The sequence below is a fragment of the Aulonocara stuartgranti genome, assembly GCF_965226115.1.
Source record: "Aulonocara stuartgranti genome assembly, chromosome: 13".
Taxonomy (NCBI): domain Eukaryota; kingdom Metazoa; phylum Chordata; class Actinopteri; order Cichliformes; family Cichlidae; genus Aulonocara; species Aulonocara stuartgranti.
Window position 1 is genome coordinate 9762949 of NC_138949.1, and position 27230 is coordinate 9790178.

At 42.1% G+C, this 27230-nt stretch overlaps 1 long non-coding RNA gene across 2 annotated transcripts in view; it reads right to left on the reverse strand.

The window, feature by feature from the left end:
- The window catches only part of LOC309720936, a 92693-nt gene that overhangs the window by 30128 nt on the left and 35335 nt on the right, over window positions 1-27230 (reverse strand). Inside the window, exon 3 of one of the 2 annotated variants that reach the window (XR_014280608.1) lies at window positions 23934-23991. The exons of the other annotated variant lie outside the window; for it this stretch is intronic. This is a non-coding gene — a long non-coding RNA (uncharacterized lncRNA). The remainder of the gene's footprint in view (window positions 1-23933; window positions 23992-27230) is intronic. 2 annotated transcript variants of the gene reach the window in all.

Consider the following 27230-nt stretch of genomic DNA (forward strand, 5'->3'; position numbering starts at 1 on the left):
TACCACCTTTCAAACACAACTCACACTCCACTCAAGTCCTCATGTTTGTGACAGAGGGAAAAATAAACACACAAACACGCACACACACACAAGCTTCCAGCTTCCAGCGACTGTCGTGTTTCTGTACGGGAGATTTTCTTTGACAATTAATCCAAATGATTGTTTGGTTGGAGCAGAATTAGGCTGAGGCTGATGTAATGTACATGACAGAGTGAGACACAGCTAGACTTTGTATGAGGCACTAAATATACACAACGATACAAAATGTTTTTTTAATGTCATATAGGGAGAATGCTCCCACACTGACAGCTTCATTTTACCTGCTTTTACCCGAACAGTAACTGAAGTTATAGCCTATTGTTCAAAATCAGAAATGCATCTAGTTGCTCAAATAAATATGTTTTATTAGAAATGGGTCAAATCACTGCATGTAATCTAAAACTGTTTTCCCAAAACACACAAAACTGACTCTTGTCACTGCACTTCCAGGCTTCTCTCATTCCCAGGATGTCAAACACTACCACTCTGTCAAAACTGCCTCACAGACACGCAGCGCATGGTTTACAGAAACAGTGAAAAGGGTCTCACTCCCAGCTCATCAGATAATAACACCTGTCCAAGAAGGAGATTATTTTGAACCAGCTTTCCCAAACCAAGGACTGTTTCAGTGCCTGAATCTAACCGGTAATGGCACAGTTTCAGTAGAATAAAAACAGAACGGCAACCTTTGGGGACTAGGAAAATCCATGATTAACATTTAGCTGATGTGTTTGTCTAAAATAAAACTAGTAAGCAGTGCAGGTACAAAGTTACTGTGGGATTTTTCATAGTCTCTAAAGATTTTATTTTCCTACTTGTTTGCCTGAGGTGTTACTCTTTACCTACTCTATTAAGTGGAGGAAGGGACATGCACACAAACAAGACTTCTTAGCTGTGTTGAAACAGCCTCCAAAAATTTACTGCAGTTCACATATAATGGTGAACTATTCTAGAAAAAATTAACATAAGAATGCAAAAAGATGTTTTGACTAATAGAAAACAGCTGAAAACCCCAACATAATCTGGTCCTGGTACCCTGAAGGTAACACCATGGAACTGATGGGAACAAGTACATGACCCCAGCTGTACTGCTTTTTTTCTTTTTCTTTTAGTAGAGTGGCTCTCTCAAAGCAGGAAGTGAATTCACCAAATCCTCATGTTGTGTTTACGTGTGCTGAAGTCTTGAAAACGCAAGCCTGGATGTTCTTCATCACCCCGCACCCCAGCCCTCCTGCTTCAGTCATTCTGCTAATGAGAACAGGCTACAATAGAGGTATGATATTAACTGTTTCCACATGCTGATGAAACTTAAAGTGAGGCAGCTGTCATTTTTTCTCAGTTTGTTAATATTTTACACGCAGGTTTAAGGTTGATGTTACTTAATGTGAAAGGTGTGGGTGGGCTTGCGGTCACGCTTCCATACCTCTGTTCAGCATTCATTCACACCTGCTTACAGTTTTACGGAGTCTGTCTGCTCTAACTTGCGGGTGATTGTGTAATGTGTTAGAATAATTCATAATAATACCTGAAAAAACTCGCAGAATTAACCAAAAGTTATTTAAAGATGTAATAATTTTCAATCTGTCTGATTTAGTTAATATAAAATGAAAACAGTGAGAATATACGACTCATGGTTACAGGGGTTGTGTCAGAAACTGCCAAAAATGTGGAGCTACCTCTGACAAGAACATCCCAAAGTAGCTTTAACGGTGACAATATATGATCAGAAACACCCCTCCATAGCCAAGGATGTTTGCTATCTTCCGCCTACGTGTGTTTGCTATAATACTAAGTGATTTTGTTAACACTCGTTTTTCTGACCAAAGAGAAAAGTGCCCACGTGGTGAGATGAAGGTCCGATTTGCGAAACGTTGGATTCCTGGAAAGGGATCCGACTCTAAGAGGCATAAAAGTTGAATAAAATTTCAGTGTAATTATTCAGGGGAGATTTGGAGCAGTGAAACATTTAGGCCTTTATCCCATGTATTATGCAGGGATTTAACAGCGAGAGAGCTATCTGCATTTGGCAAGAGAAGCTAAGTAAATACTCCAAATGGATGAACCAGACAACCTAGAATCTCACTAAATGCAATCATTAAACTTGCAGTTTTATTAACTTTTAAGAGTTTTGTTGCTCTAAACTGTAATTATGAAGGTGAAACCAGTACAGGTTTTACTATCTTATGATGCGTAAAACGATACGTTTCCTATGAAAAAACAAAACAAAAGAAAACAAAAACTGATAAAGGTACAGTGTCTTTGTCCTCCTTCCTTTTATGTTGGGATATTTTGACGGAAACAACAACAAAATGAGCCCCCAATGGCTGAAGTTCAGAGAGGGGGCAGGCCAGATTGCAAAAGAATTACTTTGAGTGGTGGATCGGCATTGCAGGAATTTTTTAATTTCCTGTTACTCAATAATTCTGTTCTAGTTAGGTCCTTGGACAACATCTTGCACTGTACCTTGTCCGATCAGCTCAGCTCACTGGACAGATGCAGTGGAAACATGCTCTAATCCTTTATCGTGGGTTTACGACATGGTGGCCCTGTGTCACTGGCACGGCTGGGAGGCGGTCAGGCCCAGTGATGTCATACGCTGGGGACATGCTTCAACTCCCCCCACCTGCTATACAAATGATTATTTTATCCTCCAGGCTTTTTATGAGCTCATGGTGATAAACTGGAAAGATTCTGTCGTCTTTTACTGGGGAAATAAAGAAAACAGTCAGATGAGAAGCAGAACGAAGTGAGCACTAAGTGCTTTACAGTGGGGGAGTCGACTTCCAGGCCTGCGGGGGCCGGGGAGCTGGTTTTCTGGGGAGGATCTTCCCCCCTTAACCTCCAACCCACCTCCCTCCTCACTGCAAGCTCGTCACGGCTGTTCGGAGTTAAATAAATCACCTGCCATTGCAGGTGCTGACCTGCTGTTTATTAGTAAATGTCCAAAGGACAAGCTTTAAAAGGGGGGAGGAGTTGGAGAGAGGTAGTCAAGGGGTTAAAGCACTAGTCTTGGGTCTTAAGGTTGATTTAGCAGCCCCTCTGGGAGGCTGCTGTACTACCCTGAAGAAATGAATGCCAATAAAGCCTGTAGTGACTGATGTTTGAGGGTGTCTTAACTGTCTTGTTAAAGAAAAAACAGAAAACTACATATTAAGGCATTTAGAAGATTATAAAAATGTTTAAGCAGAAAATGCTACTTTCATAGAAGTAACTAAATGGAAGTACAAGAGAAAAAAAATCACACTAGTATCTTTTAATTGGAGATGTGAGAGAGAAATTCCTCCTTTAGGGTTGTGACCACTAAATCCAGGTACCTGGGTTTCAGCCACAACATTTAAGAAACTATTTCACAGCATTTAATCACATCGTGTTTGTTTAAAAAGTGGAGGATTATGAAGGGATTGTTTGACGAGAGTGCTGACTGTCAGAAATGTCAGACTTGGGTGACAATGCACAAAATAACTTCCATCATCACAACTGAAACAACACACACACACACACACAAGCACGCGGAACATCCTTTGAGCAAAGCCAGGATTGACAGCAGAACCTGATCTTCAGCTGTGTAATAAATTGCACTATTGTCTCTCCACTCTTGACTTAGCCCCGTGAAGCATGCGAGCCTGAAAAAGACCAAAGCACCGGAGGCCTTAGCATAACACTCGCGCTGTCACCATCCAACAATGACTGGCACCATCCACCGCAGGTAAGTCAACCTTAAAATTTTTAAATTAAAATAATGATTGTCTAAACATTTATACGCTTGATTTTTGTGTACATATGCCTTTGTCTAGACGGTGCGTTGCCATAAAGCTGGCAAAACAACATTAGCCCGCGAGAACGGCGCAAAATATCGGTATCAAATGATGTCATCTGCCCATGTAACGTAAAGCTGAGATTGAACTCGATCAATTAGGATTTGCAGCGGAGCAGAAAATAGCTTATGACAGAGCTAAGGTGGAGGAATGTATGAGGAAAAATAAACTTCCCCTCTGGAGCACGCTCTACCTTTGCAGATATACAGTGCAGTCACGTTCTGTACATTCACGTATGTCCTGTAGGACGTCTTCTTCATATTAGTCAAAACAAGGTCGGTATATTACACTCTTAAAGGACTCATCGTTTCACATGTGAATGCTTCAAAGATGCATATGATTCTGATTTATTTTCATATCAGGTACAGTAAAGCAGGACCGGCTCATTTAACGACCTCCCCTCTCATGCCCTGAAGCAACTTGACTCAACGACGGCTCCACCTCAGCGTAACACAACATAAACTCCCTTCCACTTTATTTCACTTTGCTCTGTCTTTCGGAGTTGGTCAAATTTCTGGCTTCGCTCAGGTGTTTCCTCAGTTCTGGTCACATCTAATCTGCTGGAGGTGCTACAAGTCCTCGCTTATTTAACAGGATTACCAGAGCATGCTGAAGTTTGACTACAAGAGAGAGCTCCCCTGGGGTGGCCACCATCTCTCGTTCAACAGAACTACAACTACAAAACATGCACGATGCACACTCAAAGTCCTTTTCTTTTCTTTTTTTTACAACACTGTAACTATGATGAATCATTTCTGGGGCTACTGAGTGCTTCTTTTTTCTCCCAAAGCGCCACAGCTGTTTTTGCAGGAAATGTAGTGTGTCTGGTGTACTGCATTATTGCTACAACAGCAAATATAAACCTTATTAAAGTTCTATAACCTGGCAAAGCTGTAAAAACAGAAATCCACTTATTTGACAGAAAAGCTGCTCTAAATATAGAATTTATTCCCTCATTGCTGGTTGGCCTTTCTCATTTATTGCACTGATTCTTGAAAAAACACAGCTGAGAGGATGCAATGGTTAAAGTTGAAATAACTTACATTTTAAAAACTATAAAAAGAAAAAACACCTTTATACAAAGGGTAGAAATGGTCCTTATTTAGAGTTTGTTTACAGCAACACTGCCAGGAGTGCATAGTTTGCTCTGTGGAAGAAGGTGTGTAGTCTTCTTCAGCTGCGTTCTTGCTACTAGAAACAGGTTTAGGTGAGAGTGCTGCCTGAGAGGAGCGTGCAGGAGGATTTACTGGACCGAAGCATCTATGCTGCACTACTGCCGAATAAGATGTGATTGCTCGTGTGTTTAATCTCTGATCCCACTTCTTGGGTTCTAACATGCACGTCCTTCAGATAATGTCTACAAATGTGTAAAAAACAGCTGGAGGAAACATTGCTTTGCTAGGAAATTATCACTTGTACCCTGAGGTTGAAGCAGAAATCTACAAGCGAAATCTTTCACTGTCACATGATTGAGCCTGTAAAGTCGATCTTTTCACAGCCTATAATTTGTAGCAGATATTATCAGTGTGGATATCAGTCCGTCAGAGTGAGTTAAATGATGAATCAGTTAAAATGACTTATTACCTGCTCAATCTGGCTTATCGCCTTGATCTGCTTTCAAACGGGCCGTCAGAAACAGAAAACTTCCTCCCGGTAAGCAAGTCTGTGCAGCGGGTCGATCCCAGTGACAGCTCAGACATGTTTTTTACCGAACAAAAAAAAGAAAACAAAAAAAAAGGCTGAGAGCCGAGGCTTGATGGGCAGGTGTAATAACCCAGGGAGTTGAGATGTCACCCATGGGCGCAGCCTAGGGTAAATAATGCCTAGTGAGCGTCTAAGGATTCCTGGGCTATAATGTAACCCTTTGTTCAATTCTACCGCAGAAATTGGAAAAATGTTCATGCTTGACGTGTTCTTGTAATGCCGGGGTAATGAGTGTCAGAAAGCAACGGCCATTTCAAATACCTTTTGGCTTCACGCGTCACTTTGGTGTCAAAAATCAGAATCCAACCGTAGGTGTAGCTGTAATTATTTCTCTGAACAATATGTGATTCATGTCAAGCTTTGAAGAGCAGGAAATATACCACTTATTAATCATTTCCTTATCAGTGTATCAATTTTATTTTATGTATATATGTACAGCTGCCTGTCAAGAGCACTAAATAAACATTAGTCCTGTGCTTTTTTAAAAATATATGTACTGCTGCTATATTCACCAGCTAATGCAGTGTGCGTGAATACACAATTAACGAGTGACTCGTTTTTTGAACAACCGCATCAACATGTCAAACAGCATTTTTTCTTCTTCTGTGTTTTAAAGGCACAAACTCATCTTCTCGTGTTTTTTTTGTATTTTTTAATTGACCCTATTTAAAGGGGGCGGGGTACGCTCCACAATGCTAAATGCTGTTAATCCCGGCCCCAGGCCTCAGACAACAGAAATACAAATTTGCAGCTGCCTTAATTACCGGCTTTCAAAAACAAACAATAAATCTGCCTTAGATAGAGATGCTAGTGGAAAACAAACAACCTCTGGGCTTATAGACGGTTATAACCGTAGTCTGATGTCTTAGGGAGATTAGTATAAAAGCTCCATATAAGGTGGAAATTGCCTGTGAAGGGATTGTGACACTTGTGAGTGCTTTTTCCCAGAGTTAATTAACTCTTGCTTTTTTGGAGCAAAAGTCGACAACGGTACAAACTTTTGAGGAGGCTGTTTCCATGCTGACTGAGAGATACATCTCAGACAGTGGGACAAGGCGTGTCTGTTTCACGCATGAGCGATACACTCTCGCGGCACAAAGATGTGCTCTGTTCTGCCCTGACCACCCGAGTACTGGAGACCAGCTTTTGAGGTTTTGATGATAGTTTATGAGTCCTAATTGAGACTGACCCGGCCCGCTGGTGGCTTCATTTCATCAGAGGGAAGAAGGGTCCGGTCCTTCCCGCTGACTGGGGCATCTCGGGCGATCAGAGTGGCTGTCTGCTGACCTCCACCTTCACGGGACGGTGAGGGACACGTCTCAAGTTCATCCTCCCCTTGGGTGGCATGGCTCTCAACTTACCTCCACCTGTCCGCTGGGGCCGGCTTCACCCTTCACCCCCAGCCCTGCAGCCTCTCTGTGAGACTACTTAACATACTCGGCTCATTTTACAACTCTAAAACAAATCTTCCTGCTTTGTTTACCAACACCGCCGAGACGAAAGTCGAGTTCGTGGCGTTTTATTACGATGTAAAATCGAAGGCTCGGCGGGCTATAACAGGATGTGAATGTAGCTGTAATTAACTTAGAAATTCAAATATTACTCCAGAACAGGACAACATAGAATATTTGTATTTACCCTGAAGTTCAGTGGCTGTTGCTCTCTTTATGTAGTAACATAAGAATGTGAGTCTAACCCTTTATTAAACTGCAGACTCGTCATTGTTTACATAACCCCGAAGTGACTCCAGAGTCACATTTGTTCTCTAGGCCTCCGTACGGTGGAAAATGGCCGCTGCATGACCAGATCCTCTTTGATGCAATAATGAAAACAAATGAGTGTAACACGATAATATATTGAGGAGCGCCGCAGTTTCAAAGCTGACATTGCGGGGAATTGAGGTGCAACAAGGGAAACGCTAAGCTATGTTTGTCATCACTCTCGACATTGTCTCTTGCACAAATTATTTCCTCCAGTTCACTTCAGAGTATTAGTCTTCTTAGGGGTTCAATTAATCAAAGGAAGCACAGTCCCATATGCCTCAGGAGGCTGACTTTGACTGACCCTGGCATCACAGCGGACGCTATACTTCATGATTTTGTTCAGGGAATTTTCTAAGGGTTGTAATTCACCGCTTTATACTTGGAATAAATACCTACGACAATTGTAAATCATGTTGGATAAATGCCACTTGAAAATAAAATATTTTAGCAATCCTTGCCATTGCACGAATAGGACCCCCTAGAAATTATGACTATTATGGCGCTCTAAATACGGTATTAGGATTGACCCAATTTATCCTCCGTGAATTGAGTTATGCAACCTTATCTTCTTTATTTCCATTAACATAATTCTATCTTTATAGACCCGGTATTACCTGCTATTTAGGCAGACTCCAAGTTATTTTCTACAAGCTCACCTGTTGTTCTCATAGGGAAATCAATGCCTCTCTCTGGCGGTATAATAACATTCCCGCTGGAGAGTAACAGCTTAATTCACTCTTATCACTTTTGGTTGTCTGGCTTCCAGTCAAGCTGGGGTCCAAGAGGTGAAATGAGTTTGGCAACCTCAACTCCAGGCACGACAAGAGAACACACATCATGGTACAGTTAGTGGAAAAAGAGAGGGAAAATTGCCTGCATAAGCAGGAAAGATAGAGTTTCATCGTCATCCCACTAAAAACGCACACTCGTCTTTGGCAGACTTCAAACACTTAATCGGCAATCATTTTTCAATGAGCCCCAGAGGAGCACATTTTAGTGCTCCACCAAACAGTCTGCTGCTTTGTGCTCTCTAATCCCTCACGGTTATGCATCATGGGGAGCCAGTGGTCGTCCTTTAGGCGGAGGTTAACCCCCACCACACCCCCACCTCCAGACTCACAGACGAGCAGACAGACAGGCCCGCAGAGCAGCTCTACTGCCTCTGCTCTGCTTCAGCCACAACATCTGTATCCATCAGGAAGCACTCACTTTCTATTGGTGCAGCCCTCAAATTAAGGTTGTCTTTTGATCTGGAGGCTGGACGAAATGCAAATGAAACGTGATCCCATAAATGGCCATCTCATCTGCCTCGTTAGGCTCTATGAAGAGGTTTCACCAGCCCCCTTTTGGACGGGGCCCTGCCTCTTCACGACTCGTATCACACATGTGACCGGCTCACTTCAGAGACACCCCCCACTCCCCACCCACCCCGACAGCAAACAACACCGCAAACCTTTGAGTCCTGCCTTATTCCCATTTCATCTTTTGCTTGTGTTCACTATCTGAGACATAGTGGTCCAGAAAAAAAAAATCATATGCAAGAAGGCCAATATTCTAAACAGCACTTAACCTGGCCGGTGGAGGAGTGTATTTATGTGATGAGAAAATCTCTAGGCTCGGGCTCCTTCTCATTAATGAGAAAAGATGAGCGTTCCCCACTGCAATTAAGAGTCAATCTCCTGCATTAACTCACCGCCCCACGGCCACACACACAGCACAAAGGCAACAGGCCATCCTCTGTCACTCATTTTTTCTGGGGTGAGCAGTGCAGAGAGCGGTCCCAAGATAGATTAAATTAGATGCTCTGTCCTTTTGGGCTCACCTGCTGAAACCTAAACTTGGCTGTGCAATGAATGCAATGAATCTGACTCTGTTTGACATTTGATCAGGTCACTATGATTCTTTTAGTGTGGTGTCCCGAAGAATCGGATGCTTTAAAATCCTACACTAAAGACAAAAGGCCTTTAGTGTAGGACGTTTCAACTTTAGGTAGAAGAAAAGCACAGGTGTCACTAATAAAATCAAAGCTTCCTTTGTTCTATTCATGGCAGTGTCAGAGAGAGCTATTATTATTAAACTGAAGCAGAGGAATACATGGAATTCAGCCATCACTGTGTTATTATCTACACCTCTGCTTTTTCTAATACCATAAAATATTTGATCTACCCGGAAACAGAAGAGACTGCATGTCCACATGGTGCCAACTTATCAATCAAAGGGTATCCTGTTGAAACCACGTCTGTGCGATATCAACCTTATTTCAATGAAGAAGCGTTTAATCTATTTAAACCTCTTATTGTACAACATGGTAAAAAGCATTAAATAGGCTGGAGGTTGTCAACTGAGAAATCTGGAATTGCCAATGCACTAGTTCGCTGTTAAAAATGATCATGTACCTTTATTTTCATTTTCCATTGTTTTTCCACCCAGATCAAATCTTTTCATCGCCAAGCTTTTTATATAAGAACATTCTGAACCGTCAATGGACAAAATAAATAGAATATTAGCCCTTAAAACAGGAGTGGTCACTGTTGCTTTCTAGACAACTGGACATCTTTTTGCAGTCTCCTCGTGCTAAAAGCTTTAAAGAATGCAGGTACAGAGGCTTCACCGTCTTTTCTATGCATGTTATCTGTAACTATAAAGCACCAACAGTAGCTATGAAACTGATAATAATTTTAAGGTGCGATTCCACGCTAGCTAACAGTCTTTTTTTGTATGGCTAGTACCACCAAATCTCAGTAGAGGGGTATAACAGCTTCAAAATGAGATGTGAGAATACCACCATCGACATGTCTGCATGTATAGAATAGAATGGACTAGAATAGCTCTTTATTGTCATTGTACATGTACAATAAAATACTGGACAAACAACCTCGTGCAAACAGACAAAGCAAGGACACTGTAGTAGCATCAAGGCTTCACATCGCTGTTAATGTTCAAACACCCTTTAATGCTCATAAGAGTCAAAGAAAGCATGTTTCCATGTCCCTTCCATAGTCTCTCATTGCAGACTAACAGTGGCTCTTTTTTAACACAGGTGTTAGCGGCACGTTGTAAAGAAATAAAGAAATAAAAATGAAAAGTGAGCCACTGTCACTGATAATGTTTTAGATGGTGTAACATTAAATGGAGAAGCAGGTTTGAAAAATACAGCTTTGTAATTTGAACAGCAAACATCTTTAAGTAGTCTGGGCACAATATTCATCAAACAAGATTACCACAGCACTCAGGGAGCCCGAAGCCCGGCGACAACAAACAGACAGTCATTTCAAAGACGAACTCACTGTAGGCGTGGTGGGAGAGAATCTCAGCAGAAATAGTGAGGATAAACGCCCCACTTGAAAAACCACCGTTCTGTTTATTATGTTACATCATCATCACTGGCCGGAGTAGAGAACCAAACAGTGTGACTGTCTGGTGTGTGTATGTGTGTGTTTGTGGACATTGGAGTGGGGCGTGGGGGGGTATTCAAGAGCCTTGCAGAAAACAAGAAACACACGGAGGGATAGAAGATTGGGTTGGGGTGGGGTGGGCTGGCATAATGAGTGACATATTGTGAAATCTTTACCTACAAAGCAGAGTCTTCTTCCATGCAAATGAGACTCGCTTGATAAGGATCTGTTTGATGGGACACATGCGGAATACGAGGCAGTTAATTCCCTCATTAGTATTCAACAGAGCTGATTGGCAAAGACCAGAGAGAGCCAGCCGGAGAGCATGTCTGCAAAACCCAATATTGATTTGTTTAATGGTGTCAGGGAGTCAAAAATCACAAATCTCCTGTCAATTGTTTATGAGGTTGTTTAGCGGGCCAATGGATGCCCCTCGCTTAATTAATACCTCATTACGGAGATGTGATTATATGCTTGAACTGTTAATGGGGCCCCTGAATTTCAAAGACCACCATAAAAGGTGTTTTGACAAACAGAGCTGGGGAAAATGTGATATCTGATGAGCCTCAGCGTGTTTGTTGATTTGGGACTCTTTGTTTGTTTTCGTCCCCTTTTTTTATGCTTCTATTATTCACGAGCCATCCGCGCTTCAAGGCTCGACATTTTCCTCTTCTGGTGCAATTTTGCCTTTTATCATAATAGCATAATAGTGTTTAACTGAACTAAAACTAGCAGTCCCATCTCTCAAAGAACACGCAGCATAAGTAAATAAAATAAGTTGGAAATCAATAGGCTGTTCATAGTAAAAGCATGCAAGCAAAACCTCAAGCAGAGGTCTGCGCACAATAACAGCAGGAAATATATCTCAAAATTACTATTATTATTATTATTATTAACCAAAAAAAGCATCATAAATGCCTTTTTACAAATGGCAGAGCTGAGGTTCACCTAAGTGAGCACACATGGCTAATCTGAAGGGCTCTCTATTTAAAGGCCCATAAAGAAAGTGATAATGGCATAGGTTTATGAGGACTCAGCCCAGTGAGACAGCCTGTTACGGCCGTGGCTGCTGTTGTTGTTATTCCCACTGTTCCTCGATGGCCAGTAAAGCGGAAAAATGGATCCCCACTTTGGGTTGAAATATGAAGCTGGGCTTATTCTCCCTCTCTTTCTCTTTTTGTGTGAAAGGCGCCCAGGCATTTGCCTGCATGGTTATGGAGGTAAACGCTCAGCTCCATGGCTGGGCTCCTGCATGGTTCCCCCCTCTATTTCATTCCCCCTGACAGGATTAGCAGGTCTCCAGTGTTAGAAATACATTAAGTGGACCTTTGCAGTCACTTATTATGCCTGATTATGCAGCTGGAATGGGGAAGGTAGGCTCTGTTTGTAGTTAAATAACTTCTCAGATGCTTTTTTTTTTTTTTTACAGCAGCAATCTTCAAAGCATGAACGGGTCAGTGGCTCAGGCACAAAGCTGAGATTGATTTCCACCCTCCTACTCTTTGTTCCCGTGGTTTAAAGAGGACAGGTTCTACTAAATTAGTTTGTCCGTGTTATTAATGGAATAGTCAATTAAACTTCCCTACAGTGGTGTCATGGCAAAACAATGCAGCCACACAGCAATCCCACAGCAGTGGTTTGTACAGAAGGGTTAATGAAATGGTTAACTTATGCTGATGTATAGATGGGATTAGGATCCATCTGGGCAGCGTGCCACTCTATTAGTAAGAAGTCTACACTCTTGAAATACCACAGAGTCCTAACAGCTGTCCATTTTCTAGACCAGCACAGCAGTCTTCCGCAGAGTGATGCATTCTGGGATCTTCGCTGGTCACGGCGATATAATGCTGCACCGATCATTACCCAAGAGTGCAAACGTACTTAATGTCGACTCCCCTTGTTTTGACAGCTGGGACAAAACAATCGGAGAGTTTCGAGCTAAAACAAGTAGAGAGCTCATGGAGCTCGAGACAGAGTCCGTGAAATCAGCAGAGAAAGCTGACACTGATGAAGGGGGCGAGATATCACCAGAAAAGTTGACTTAACAGCAAGAAGGTTTATATTTAGGTGTTTGTGTCCATGAGGAAAATGGAGGGTGGGTGCTTAGGTCAAGATTCAACCTCTGAGGCTGAAAGAAATCATGCTTCCATGAAAATGCAGTTCCTCAAATGACCACTTGGAGTCCCATGTTAATAAAACGCCAGACTTTAGAGCAGAAAAAAGTTTATAGCCTGGTAACATTGTCAATCTCTGCTGATGATTTCTCCCTTTGTGACAACTTTACGTGGGTGATTCTTTTCTAACTCCAAGCTTTTTTGATTCATTCAGTTATGTATTGTTATTTGAGTAACCACTGGAAGTTGGTTGGTACCTTTGTGGAATGGTAATATAAATAATATGCTTGCTGTGTGGTTAACTGTACTCACAGCCCACACAGGAAGTATGGACTCCAGTTTTGGTGAGTGAAATTCTGGTATTTTATTTGCATCTTACCATTAATTAAATGGGCTTGGTCTTATATTGCACTTTTCTACTCTAACTAAGCGCATGTTACTACAAACCAAATGAACCAAATCACCCTTTTTCTATACCTAAGTACCTTTTCTCACATTCACACACACACACTCAAACACCAATGGATGCACTGGGGGCAAATCTCAATTCAGTATCTTTCCCAACGATACTTCGACATGCTGGAGAAGGTGGGAAGTGAACCAGCAAATTTCTGATTGGTAGGTTTCCCACTTTGCTTTCTAAGCTAAATCCACCCTAGCAAACCAAAGCCTCCTAGGTATCAGGTATTTCTGACTCACCCAAACAATCTTACAAGGCGAGCTAGATGATATATTTTTATTCCATCCTTTTGTCCAAAAATGGTCACTCGTGACTCCAGAAAGCAAAGATAATGCTGAAATTGAGACTTTAAAGTGAGACCAATAGGTCTCCAATAGTGTAAACCAATAGGCCACGCCCATATTCTGTATGTAGTGCATGGTTTGGGGCAGCCAACCTTTGGTCCCCAACCTTTTTTGCGCCACGGATCGGTTTAATGTCAGACAATATTTTCACGGAACGGCCTTTAAGGTGTCGCGGATAAATACAACAAAATAAAATGATACGACCAAGACAAAAACTGTCGTACTTTGTAAATATAATAATAAACGCAAATTCACTGTGTAATTGTGTAACTTTATTAGCAGCATCCTCCTGAAATGCACTGAGAGTAACATCCTCCTCTCTGTCCCTTAATGCTCTCTGGTTGCTATGGTAACGTATAAATATTTCTTTCAAAATAAGACACACAACTACAACACGGGAAAAGACCCAGGGGAACCGAGTTAACAATAAAAACCCTGAAAACCATAAATTTCACACCTCAACTCTCGTGGCCTGGTACCAAACGACTCACAGACTGGTACCAGTCCGTGGCCCGCGTGCTGGGGACCGCTGGTTTAGCGTAGAGAGGCAGGCCTACTGTGAGCTGTGTCACTGCTTAGACTGTCCAAAATATTATGAAAACCTGTCCTGTGTTTTTCCTACTTACTTGAGTTATTTTCTGTAACACCAGCAAAATTTGCCATTTTGTTATTCATTCATTATCTGTGACAATGTAAATGATTCATCACATTTAAAATGGCTCCCCAAGGTGAACAGAACGCCGGCACGATGTGAATGAAATCATGGGCATTTAGGTCACGGCCCAGTTCCCTTGGCTCAAAATGCCAGTATGAGTATGAGAGGCAGAGCAGAGGGAAAATTAGTCTTCCTCACTTGATGGCTGTTACACTTGGCCATTTCCTGACCCACTGTGAATAAAGCTCCAATTTATGGCAATTATCCATGTTAAAGACAGCACCCATACAAATTAGAAATAATGCCAGAGGTGATGAGAACGCTGAAACATCTATTATCATATTCTTTAGCTAGAATACCTCACATGTGTAGCATATTGTATCTAAAAATGACCTGCACATGTTATCTTTAAGTCAATGCTATAGCTAAATTGATAACATTTCTATTTATGCACTCCAGAGAAACGGCGCATTTGTGGCAGCAGAGTGGGTACGAGAAAGGAACAGCTCCCCCGGAACAGCTGACACAAGTGATCCGTTATTTCTTGGAGGAGAGGTCACACGGGGCCTCCACACATCACACACCTCAGGCCATGACCACTCACCGACACCCTCCCCATCCTGGGCCCGGCCCTGTCACATCTGGCTCCGAAGACCTGGGACGATTTCTTTCCCCTATTCAAAATGCACCAGTGGTTCCCATTTAACACCTGTTCGCCCTAATTTCCATTTTCGGGGACGTTGTGGATTTCAAATCATTTATCACTTCACAAAGTGCTTCCACATGTGCGCTGCTTTTCCCAGTGTGCGGAGTTCCTGCCTCCGGCCAACCTTTTCCAAATGTATTAAAATTCAGTTTGGTCCAAAGAAGTTCAGACACTGATGTTTCATTGTGGTGATGTCTGGTAATTATTAGTCTAAATTACAGCCCTGGCATGTGACTTGACAGGGTGGACTCTATGTTTAAAAACGAGAGATGGGGCGAGGAGGTAGGGCCAAGGTGGTCTGTCACGCTTTGCACACTTTTGTAACAGTGTTCCCCAACACCGGGATGTCAGTCAGACTGAAACAGTTTCGCCACCGTGCAAAACACTTGTGTGGTTAGGGACCTGAGAGGGTCCACCGGGGGCCACTGTGGGGCGACCGGGCAAAGGCTGTGTCAAAAGTACTCCACTGTGAAGGAAAGACTCCCACATCGAGCTCTGATGAACATTAAATACCAACTGCAGTCCGGTTGATATCCAAGGTCAGAGTTCATATTGTGAAACCAGGATTAGATCTCAAAGTGGAAAACAATTTAAATAAAAGTGAAATCAGATTACGTCTTGAGGCTCTTTGGTCAACAGTCCCTAAGCCCCAGCAGCACACCAGCTTGTATAATTGGCTGTGACACAATGGGGTGGGAGACACGCAACCCACTTGTAAAAAGTGTAATATGATTATGTCGTGCATATAGCTGAAAGACGTGGTGTAGTATCAACCTGTAGCAGCACCTCCCACGTCTAAAAGTCTGCGTCATTACATATGCAGCTGAGTTTGAGCTCAGAAGAAAAGTTCCAAAAACAAAAAAGGGAAAAAAAGAAAAAACTGTAGGGGACTAATTGTGTTGTCAGTATATTAACTAATAAGCAAAATTCATGTTAGGTAATGAGAACCTTATCGTCAACACATTTTCATGTTCAAGGGCATGCGCTCCAGAAAGGGGGGTAAAGAAAAAAAAAGATATTTCCACAAATGCACACATGCACAAAGAAATTTAATCAAATTTAAAAAGGAAACTGCAAAATTGGTGTTTACAAAGTAAGTTTTTTTTATTTCTTTTTTTCCTTTTTTGATGCACTGAGCTCCATCTTCAAGTGGGGAATGTTTGAAACTGTACTGTAAGTGCGCTTAATTAAAGTGGGCTGTGAAAATGTGCACTAATCAGATATGGTTGGTAACAAAGTCCATGAAATTACTAATTAGAATTTCATTAAAAGGTACCGCTTTATCATCTGAGGAAATCGTAACCTTTAAAACGCTTTCAGGAAGGCAGTATGCCTCTTTAAATGGGCTAAAAGAGAGAAACGGCTGGCTTTTGATGTAATATCTCATTTAGGATTTGAGCTAAATTGGACCATTTAAACATGTCATTGTTTTGGACGTAATTTATCAGACTAATTAATGACAGTTATTGCCTGGGTTGGGCGACTGAAAGAACACCAGGCTCCTGCAGGAGGAGATCACACAGACAGACGTTAAAACACACCATTAGGAAGCATTTGGCCCCTTTTTTTTCTTCTTAATTTCTCGTGCTGTTAGGCTGCCTCACGTTGTGTCACATTTCAACTGTCATGGCAAGTACAGAAGACATAGAGTTGTTCGGTTTTGTAATTTCCTGTGTTTTTATTGTGGTTAAAAGTACAATTCAGTACAATACAGCTCACTGAGACTAAATATTCCTCCAGGATTTATGCAGCAAATGCCCCATTTTGCATTCCTGTTAAGTAGTTTAAAAATTGTATCATATACAGACAGTGTACTGTGTCATCCACATGACCACTTGCCTGATTACTGTTTCTTCCATCAGTTGGTCAGGATGTTAGCTGAAGGGATCATATGTCAGCACTCAGGCCTGTTTATCCAATGGACAGGCCCTGGAAGAACAGACAATCTGTTCTACAACTAATGACTGCTTGATTTAAGTGCCACAGAGTTCACTCTTTTCTACGCAGACCCAGAAGAACAGAGAATTACACGCAAACTGTCGACACTGAGAAGATATGTGTAGAAAGCTGATTAGTTGATAGTTCGCTCCGGTAACACCCATGAGTCAGAGGTGAGCGCGGGTGAAAAGTGAAAAGTAATACTGTAGGCTTCCCTTGTGTCATGCCCTCTGCAGAGGTGGAGGCCTGCTGCAGATGTTGAGGAGGAAAAGCCGGCAGAGCAGAGAGGTGGAATATGGGGGCAGGAATTGTCAGCTTTACTTGGACGTGGCTAGAATCTCTCCTCGCTTCTTGATCGAGTTTAAGCAAAATCCAAAAAGTGATCTGGTTCTAGCAGAAACCGGGAACGAATGCGGGGTTTTCGTTAATTTAACTGCGAGTATGGTGCAAAACAAGGCATGCTGGGAATGCAGCTCTTTAATTTGCCCCTGCGGGGTTCATAAAACTTTGCTTTTCAAATACCAACGATGGTGGCAACATTCTGCCCTACTGTCAGCATGTGTACACATGTAACAAAGCAGCAGGCGTTTCCAGTGCAAGGTAAATTTTCTCCACGACGAGTTGCAACATTTTGAGAAAGGATATGTTAATAAAAACACAGGTCTTCCATTCTTTTTTAGTTGAAATTTTGTTTTCATTTAAAAAAAAATCATCAAATCTACTTAAAAAAATATAAAAAGATGAAAATGCTGCTAAAAAATGATGAGCACAGACAATATAATTGATTATACTTGATGCCTGAAGTGGGCTGTTGTTGTTAGGCTGATTCGTGGCATACCCTGGTTCCTCAAGTGGAGGCTAATTTGCACCTTTGCTTGGGTGACACTTAGGCATTAGCCTGTGAGTGTGTCAGTACCTGTAATTAAAGCAGATGGTCAAATAACCCTGCTAACAAAGTAGGGCCTCTGCACGGTCCTAATTCCCTGCCCGTTTGCAGAGGCGAGCTGTGCCGCTTTCAATTCCCCCTGCACGTTGTTACAGAGAAGTTGTTGTTTTTTCACTCGGTTTGGGCCTCATTAAAGCTGTGGTTACAATTAAGGCGTACAGTCAATGGTGCTGGTTAAGAACAACAGAGAGGACGTTTCGGCGACAGGCTCCGTGACACGCCAGCTTTGACCTTAAACGACTTTAAATGAAGCTTGTTAATACTGAGCCGCCTAATCTCCACGGCACAGGTACTCCTGGTGAATGAGCTTCAATCAGCCCCCCAAAAGAAAGGGTCATTCGCCCGATCACTTCTTTTTAAAAAATTATTCAGTGAGAAAGAAAAAAAATTAAAATAACAAGTACACCATGGGAGGTCACTAAATTAAAGGCGTGACAGATCTGTAGTGTGTGGTTAAGCTTGTATTTGAAAATAACCCAGTAAGATTCCTATTAGGCTATTTTCTTTTTTCTCTTAACTACTTCCAAATTTGCGTTCCTTCCCCCTTAAATTGTGAGATGTCTTTAAAAGCACCACACATTTAGAAGGAAAAAAAAAAAAAAAAAAAAGCACCACACTGAGATATGTGCTAAATACCAGCTGAGTAAAAAAAAAAAATCCCCATATCTGTCTTAAAAGGGATCATGGAGTATAATCATCGTTTTACAATTGGAACACATGCTGTAATAGTGCATTCAGCAGTCCTGTGCAGTCTCTATACTTTCTGACATGATACTACAGCACGTAATGCAGCCTGTAATTATCTGTTTCCTGAAGGTGGAGGGCTGCGTAAAACTGCCATGAGCTCCAGTGTGCCTTTCATAAAACGCTTTTCTCCTCTTTGGCAGTCAGTCGCACAGACTGACTCACTGGGCTTCGACAGGGAACTTAAGCAGGTTCACACCAGGAGGGGCTGTAGTACAGCAGCCATCTGGTTACGAGAACAAAGACGGGTAAAACATACAGTGCACACCTACGAGCGAATGACTGTACAAACTGCTCTTTTTCTTTCTCGCTTAACTTATTCATTCATCTGAGACAGGCGGTGGTGTTTTGCGACTCCCGTCAAGGCAGCTTAACTTAGTTTAGCCCAGGTTTCTACACCAGACCTTAACTTGACCCCCCTCATCCCCACAGACAACCGTGGACAGCCCAGAACACATGATATGCATATCTTTGAGCAGCGTCAGATTAAAGTGGCTAAATAAACATAATCAGCACAGGCGATACTGCTGTTGTCCACTGCCTTATCTAAAAATACTCTGGTGAGACGTCATCATCCTGCTACAGAGATTTGTGGAGGTATTGAAGCGCTTTCTTAATGATACAGCAAATGAAGGCAGGGAGGAACTGCGTGCGTGTGTGTGTGTGAGTGCGGGCGCTTGTGGTGGTGGAGGTAGAGCAGGAGGAGAGAAAGAGAGGGTAAAAAACATTAATTATTAGCCCCAGTGGGATCTCTTATATTCTGTCTAGCCTGGACAACACCAATTAATACAGCAATTATTATCCTGGCCCGTAGCACAGGGTTGACTAAGCTGGCTTGCCTTCTGACGATTATGGCGTGAGGGGGAGCAGCAGAAGAGAGGCATGCTGGAGCGAGATTATTCATCTCACACTAAACCCCTGCTTTTATGATGCATGGTTGATGGGGGAGATAGAGCCAAAGAGTAATTTAGTCTGCAAATTTCAACTCAGCATTACCAGCAACACAATCTCCCTATAGATTAATTTCTGTTGGGTGTCATCTTTAGGGGTGTAGGGGAGCACCAGCACGATAAAGAACGAACTGCGCAGACATTTTTCTCGTCTTTCGCCCTCCTCCAGAGTAACAAGCAGGCCTAAAGCTGTACTTTAAAGTCTGAGACCCTCCAGATCCTGTGTGACAGGTGCACAGTTCACAGTGCTACTTCTCTTCTCATACCCCCGAGGTCTTATTCTAGGCTGTGACCCAGCCCTGCACTGCATTCATTTCCTAAACATTGTCTTCACCCCCTCCTCTCTCTCTCTCTCTCTCTTTCCTTCTTGGCCCCGATTCCTCACCAGTGGACACAGATGTAAGCAATAGCTCCACCTAGTTTCTGCAGCGCCGCTCTCGCCCGAGCACTCCTTTTGAGAGCGGCGCAGACAAGTGAATGAGGCTCGGCTGGGAGAGGATCTGCCGTTTCAAATAAAATACTGCTCCCATATTATCCCCCCTACTCGAGTCAAATTATCCACTGTGCTCTATTCTTCCTCATCATCTGTTTGGACAGGAGAGCTCTCTGTCTCTCTTGTTCTATTTTTGCGCCTCCTCATCCCCGTCCCCGCTCTCCTGCGGTGACAGCCCTTGCAGGAGCATCTTAAGCACATATACCCCTTTTCCCCACAGCCACTGTAAAATCTGTGCTGACAGCCAATGAAAACAACACGGATGCTTGCATGTTATCTTGACATGGCCATGTTAAGCTCCGCTCTCATGATGCTAAATGGTCGTCATAAACCTTTTAAGATGTGCGCGGCCTAATATGGACTTTTATAAAAAACATTATGCTGTGTAATATGTTTAGGTTCAGCGAGGACATACAGTAGGCAGCCGGCGCTCAGTGTCGCGGAGCTCAAAAGTCAGGCACGTTAACCAAACAATGAGCGCGCTGTATTCAGAAAGAACCAGCAAGGTGTTCACACAGATGCACATTCTCACCTCTGAATGTAGCATTTTTCATCTTTCTGCAGATTTTCATTTAGAAGCGTTTTGTATGTTTAAAGTAATCGAGTATTGATATGATTTTTTTCCTATGTTTCACTGTTTCCTCTCTAATCTATCTTTGCTTTTCTATGGCATCAATTGACAAAACAATTACAGTCTACAGGATCTTGTCTAACAAGCCCTTGGAGTACTAAGAATGATTAGATGGCGGGTATTACATGAGGAACCCATCTCTGGATTAGTGATGAACACAATAAATTCTGAAATAAGTGGAGGAATATGTACATCCCTTTCATGGAAGACGCTTAGGTGATTGCTGCCACGAGAGGATTTGTCAGCATAACACAGGATCTCAAACAATAACGTGTGTGTGATAGGACACCATGGAACACATTCACAGGCGAATTCGCTGCCTGTTGTGTAAATGGATTTCTCCTCCATGAAACCGAGCGAAGGGCCAGAAAGAATGCTGCTCGGTTTCATCATCATTTAGTTGAATACATTAAGCCATCCTCACCATCATCATCCTCAAAATTCAAGAGAAAACAGCACATAGGCTTTCAAAATGTTTTTTTTTTTTAAAAAGGCATTAATGTTAGCCTCCAACAGATCACAGGTTTCAGCTAGCAATTCGGTTCTGTGCTACATGTTCTCTCCAGTAGCGGCGTCATTTATTTACAGGGGTGTTGTGTCGCCTTTCAGTACAGAAAAGCAGCCAGGCCTCTAAGAGGAGGCGCTGTCATTGTCACTGCGAGGTGTAGGATAACAGCTCTTGAGCAGGTTGTAATTAGAGTGGCTGAGGTGTAATGAGGGTGCAAGATTCCTGCTCCTGAAGCCGATGCCAAACTGGACAGGGGTGCCAATGGCACATCACTGAATGGCATCCCAGCCAAACCGCGGTCACCACCTCACTGTCTCCTTGTGACTTAGAGCAGCGTGGTGGACACCTGACAGACGCCTGCAGCATATCAAAAGCGCTTTTTCACAACAGCTTCTCGGCTGAACTGGAGAGTTCGCCACAGGTGGTAGTGATAATAATAATAATAAGCCTACGGAATAATAATAGAGTTATTAAAGCGATTCTCAAGTGGGGAACAGAGGCAGCGCTTTGGCACCAAAGCTATGGAAGACGTGAAAGAATTTGTGGTTTACTGATTGACTCGTAATGAAAACGTTTGTTCTCCACGGGTGTTGTTTGAAAACACAACATTTCACGGCCAACTCCTCTCTTCCTATGGTCACATTTTAACTTATGTTCGCAAGACGTGTACAGTACACCTCCCCGCACACACGCGCGCGCGTGCTCACAGCACAGCACGCACAACCACACGCGCCTCTTTTTGCACTCTTGGCAAAATGAAAACTTCTGTCGGAGTCAGATTGAAATTTATATCAGTTTGTCAGGCGCAAGCCAAAAATGATCTTACTGCACATTATTTCGATAAGTTTGGTGCCAGAGATAGAGAAGAAATGGAGGAAAGAGGGAGGAAAGTACCCCACACTCCAAACAGCAGATAAGTGCAGAAGCCAAGATTCCTCTCACTGCTCCATCAGTAAGTGCTCAACCTGACCCTAGAAAAAAAAACCTTTTGGTGGAGATGCTTCTTTGCATAATATTCCACCCCTGGCTACACTATGTAAAGTGCAGACACTGTTTTCAGGGAAGAAAAAGCATCAATCACTCTCAAATTTTTCAACAACAATCCAGCCGCACGGTGGGGTGTGTTTACTCAATGCTCAAACAGCACTGAGCTAATTCCCTACTGTACACACATATTTATTGTATATGGGTGTGAGCCCATCTCTAGCTGTGATGTGCCAGGAGTTCGTCAAAGTACAAACTGCTACTACTGTACGTGATTGAACTTTTAAATTAGTTTGTGAGCAGTTCTCCATCTGACACTTTGGAGACAACATAGCTGAGGAATCGTAATGAGACAAAGGGAGGGGAGGGGGTGGTGGAAAAAAGTGTTATGTCAATAATGTGTTGACATATCATTTTCCTCCTTTGTTTATTTATTTTTTTTAATGAGGAAGGAGTCTTTATCTGTGGCTGAACCACCACCATGAAATTCTTTTCTTACTGTCTGCGGAGTCAAACACAGTGTAACACAGTTACACCGTGTCAGAGCTGCAGCGCCGAGCAATGGGACTCATTACTGCTCTGCTAGAGAACATAACCACAATAAAACCACCACTTTCCACGAGGGCAGGCAGCAGGGGCAGTTCCTTTATTTGCGTCCGGCTCCGAGGGCAAAGAAGTGGGCGAGCTGCGGTTTTGCTGACTGGGTCAAGCCATGGTTGACTTTTAGAGTACTCTATTGTTGTAGAATATGAAATACTATTACATAAAGATGACGCCAGGCTATTAATGAATGTATTCCTTGTTTTATTTCATTTTTAAGTAATGCATAATATTCGTGGGTATTGCTAGAACAGCACGTAACGACATCTGGAGTAAACTAGAGGCGAGAAGTCTGGGGAGCCAGTCGGGGACAGGCATTTATCCCAAAGTCCTGTTGGGCTAGTGGGAGCAGACCCCCACAGGCCATAAACTCCATAATGTAGGCCATCACAGCAGCTAGTCCATGTAAGTATGACTTCTGAGGGGCCTCCAAAATACCATGGCAGCGCTTTCATTTCCCCACCGCTCGCTAGGCAGCCGCAAGAATGTCAATACAAATGAAAGAATGTCTCAGGAAAATGTCCTGAGGATTAATCAACACCTGCACTTCTTGGATATGGATTCACAAATCGCTCTAGACTAACCGACAGTGCAAGTGAAGAGTTTGTATTTATCATGTCATAAACAGAAACAGACAAAGATTGTTGGTTATATGATGACAAATACACAGAAAGTATGATTACTATGTGAAATACTCTACAATGGAATTTTACTATGGGTGAAAAAATATTTTTGAACTAACACGTTGAGAAGAATATTTTGGATTATTGTCAGTGTTTCGTTTGTCTGCCTGTCAGTTTGAGGGTAAATCTAATAAATGGCAAGTGCACTTTGAAAGAAATTTGACAAATTAATGTAAAATTGGAAACAAAAGAGTAACTCCAAACCACAGGTGTGACATATCAATTGTAGTGGAGGAAAAAACACTAAACTTTAAAATGTGGCAAAGTAGGACCATTAAATCATCGTAAAACAAACATAAAACAATTTTTAATTCACTCATTCAAAAAATGAGAAAAAATACTGTCAAATGAACTTGCTGTTGCCCTGATATTCAGTATAATTAAGCACAATCTGACATTTGTTGTCAACATAGCAATTTGAATTTTCATTTCTGTCTTTTTTTAGTCATACCGCCGTTTACCTTCTTCTTCCTGTGACCCTAAACGGCGATGGTTTTTGCACGATCCCCTCCAAAAAGTCTGCACACACACGGGAGAATGACAGGTATCACAAATGTGCTTATTAGCGCTTACATCTCTCACACTCACACTTCTTATAATGAACTCATTTTGCCGCATTAGCGCAGCGAACACTTAGCGACCTAACACTAACTAATACACAGCTATGTTTTCTGTGCCGATACGTGAGAGCAGATGATGTCTTGAGGTGATAATGACCAAGTCGGGGTAATTGCTCTGCCAGTAGGAGACCTGTAATCACTGGCGGTGTGATTATGTAATGGACCTCGCTGATACGGAACAGGTGAACAGAGAGCAAGTCGATTCACTGAAAGGATCCACAACAGGGATTTCATTTACATGCCTGCAACAATCAAGATTGCGATGCTATTAAGACAACAAAGTATGCACACCCAGATGAATGTTTACATCTCTGTTATTGCTATTAACAGACAGAAATATTAGAAATTCATATCACAGTATGCTGATGTTTATTATCATTAGAGGTAGTTAGACTGGTAAACACTTATTTACCTCAATCATCCTTCTTCATATAAAATCAATTAGGCCTCCAGGTTGTTCAAAATGACTCTGTTAGAATACATTTTAACTTGTGCAAATAGTTTTGAAGGCATAAACGGCACCGTGGAACTCAAACTCAACTGATCTTTTAAACTACTCCTGAAAATTGAATTCTGCTCTTAGGTTTCACAGCTATGAGTCTATGTAACTGGTGCCCTTTTGTATCAGTGTTTTAGTATTCAGTCTAACAGCTATACATTTAAATGTATTATTATTATTGTTGTTGTTTTTATTAGTAGTGATAGATAGATAGATAGATAGATAGATAGATAGATAGTCATTAGCAACCTGAAAACTTTATCTGTTTGGGTATTTCAATAAGTTTTTGATAATAATAGTAACATCCCTCTAAGCACCACAAATATATATATAGAGGCTCTACGTGTAGTATATATCTACATCACATCTAGCCTGTGTTTCAAAAATGCAAATGTGCGTCTGGTTTTTGTTATCCAATGTTGATTGGCATTTTATTTGGTTGTGGCTACATTTAAAAAAAATATAAAAACATATTTTTTTGCTTTTTATGATTCAATATATTAAAAGAAGATTGCTTCAGTTTCATTGTGTGTTGCGTGTTGAGCTTATTTGTATGAGCCCGTGGACAGCAAAACTTATTGTTCCCACATGGCGGTGCAGCACTTAGCACTGCCGTCTCAAAGCAAAAAACTTCTAGGTTCGAATCTGTTGGTCATCTGAGGAGTTTGCAGGAGGCGTTGAATCTGTTTTCACTTTTCAACCACATTTAGACATAAAGGGACATCTTTTCATCGACACGAGAAGATGGCTTTTCACCCTTCACTTTTTAACCAAATCATCTTCTTTATTGTCTCCTCAGCCTCTTTTGTTGTTTTCTGGATGTTTGAGCAGACAATAACTAGTACATTTAACAGACTAAACTTTAGAAAAATGTTAATAATAATTTTAATAATCAATGCATAAATAATTTGTTTGCTGTTTAACTGTGTGCTACACAACCAAATCAGTTATGAAAGCTAGAAACAAGGCCTTCAGCAGAAGCCTTTGGGTATTCCCATTCTTGGTTTACCCTCCTGGCGTCAACCTCAGAATAATGTCGCTATTATTACCTTGCGCAATAAATCAGCAAAGTAAACCAAGAGATCTCAATCTCCAGCACCTCAGATACATCACTTGCACCCAATTGCCTTTCCACCTGTGTGTCAGAACAAGGTCACAGTGGCGAGAATATTGAGCAGAGCTCGACCTCCCTCAGAGCGCCAGACACCGTCTCACCCATCACTGATCGGACACTATCTGTCTCCTTAAACAGGAAGATCCACAATTCCCAAGCAAGGTGCAGCGCGTTGCTGTCACTGCCCACCTCTTCATTGTTTGCACCTGCTAAAACATTTGAGGTATTTGAGCAGCAGGGCAACACATTTGCTTTTCATTTAACCTGCCTTTGGAGACCTTTGAAGTACATAATAGAAGAGCAGCATAGGTCCCCCTCCCACCCCCCTTAATCATTTACCTAGTAAAGGCACATTCTCTGCAGCTAACCCATCAAGCGGAAAACGAGTTTGGCCCACTATTTCTCTCCCTCCCTCCTCCCCCTGCCACCCTTCCTCCCTTGCTCTCTCTCTCGGCCTGTTTTGCTCCGTATGAGTCACTCCCTCCCCTTCCCATTGTGAAGCCGTCATGCAGTTGCTCACTGACTCCACTGTATATGCACGAGGGAGGCACGGAGTCAATTTTTGGCCACGTCTGGGCGTGAAGGCTTTCAAGAGCCGTTGTGGCTGGCAGCCCATTGATACAACACGGCTAATTGTCTGATGGGTCCAATCGTGAGGAAATTTATTGGCATAGGGAACACGGCCTTTGTATTTTGGGCAAGTTAATGAGACTTGCATGCTGTAACAAGGCACATGAAAAAGATCTGGTTGTAAATTTAAGTTGGGACTGAAGCCAGATTTAGGCTACATGTTTAATCATCTTCACTGATAATAGCATATGCTTTATTTTTGCTTGTGAATGTCCTTATTAGACAGATGGGACTGTCTGCGCGTGCAAGAGTGTGTATGTGTGACGTTCTGTGTGTCCAAGGGAGAGTAGAGATGCAATTAGAGTAATTCTCTTTCAACTGTAATTTGATTATTATGAATTAGATAAACCCAATGTCTCTTTACATGTATTTCTTATCTGAGCTGTGTGAACTTTCTGGGAAATAGAAATATTTCCTTACCAATGAAACAGCTGCGGATGTTTTACATTATCCATTAATGAGAACCACTGAAGTGAATAATCTGTTTCAGATGATTTGGGCAAATCACATAGCAACACAGAAGCATCAGCCAAATATATATCAAACACATACCGCAGAGGATGTTTATGGATCATTTCTTCACAGCCACATGCTAACTATCCTCACCTATGATGGCTCACCTGGACCTGGGAACCTTTAACAGACGTTATTAGTTACATTAAAGACACAGCCAAGAATCGGGAGATGCTTTGCTGTGGAATGTACTTAGGAAATGCCAACGGGCAATTTGCCCCACCAGCTGAGGCTATTTGTGCATTATAATGTGACTTTGCAGCAATCTGTTGTAAATATTGTTTAGCAGCCAATGTGTGCAGCACAGTTGCACATAATTAGCTCTCTCTCAACCACTTTATTTGAAAAGTTAAAAGTCAACAAAAGTATATGTATTAAAACT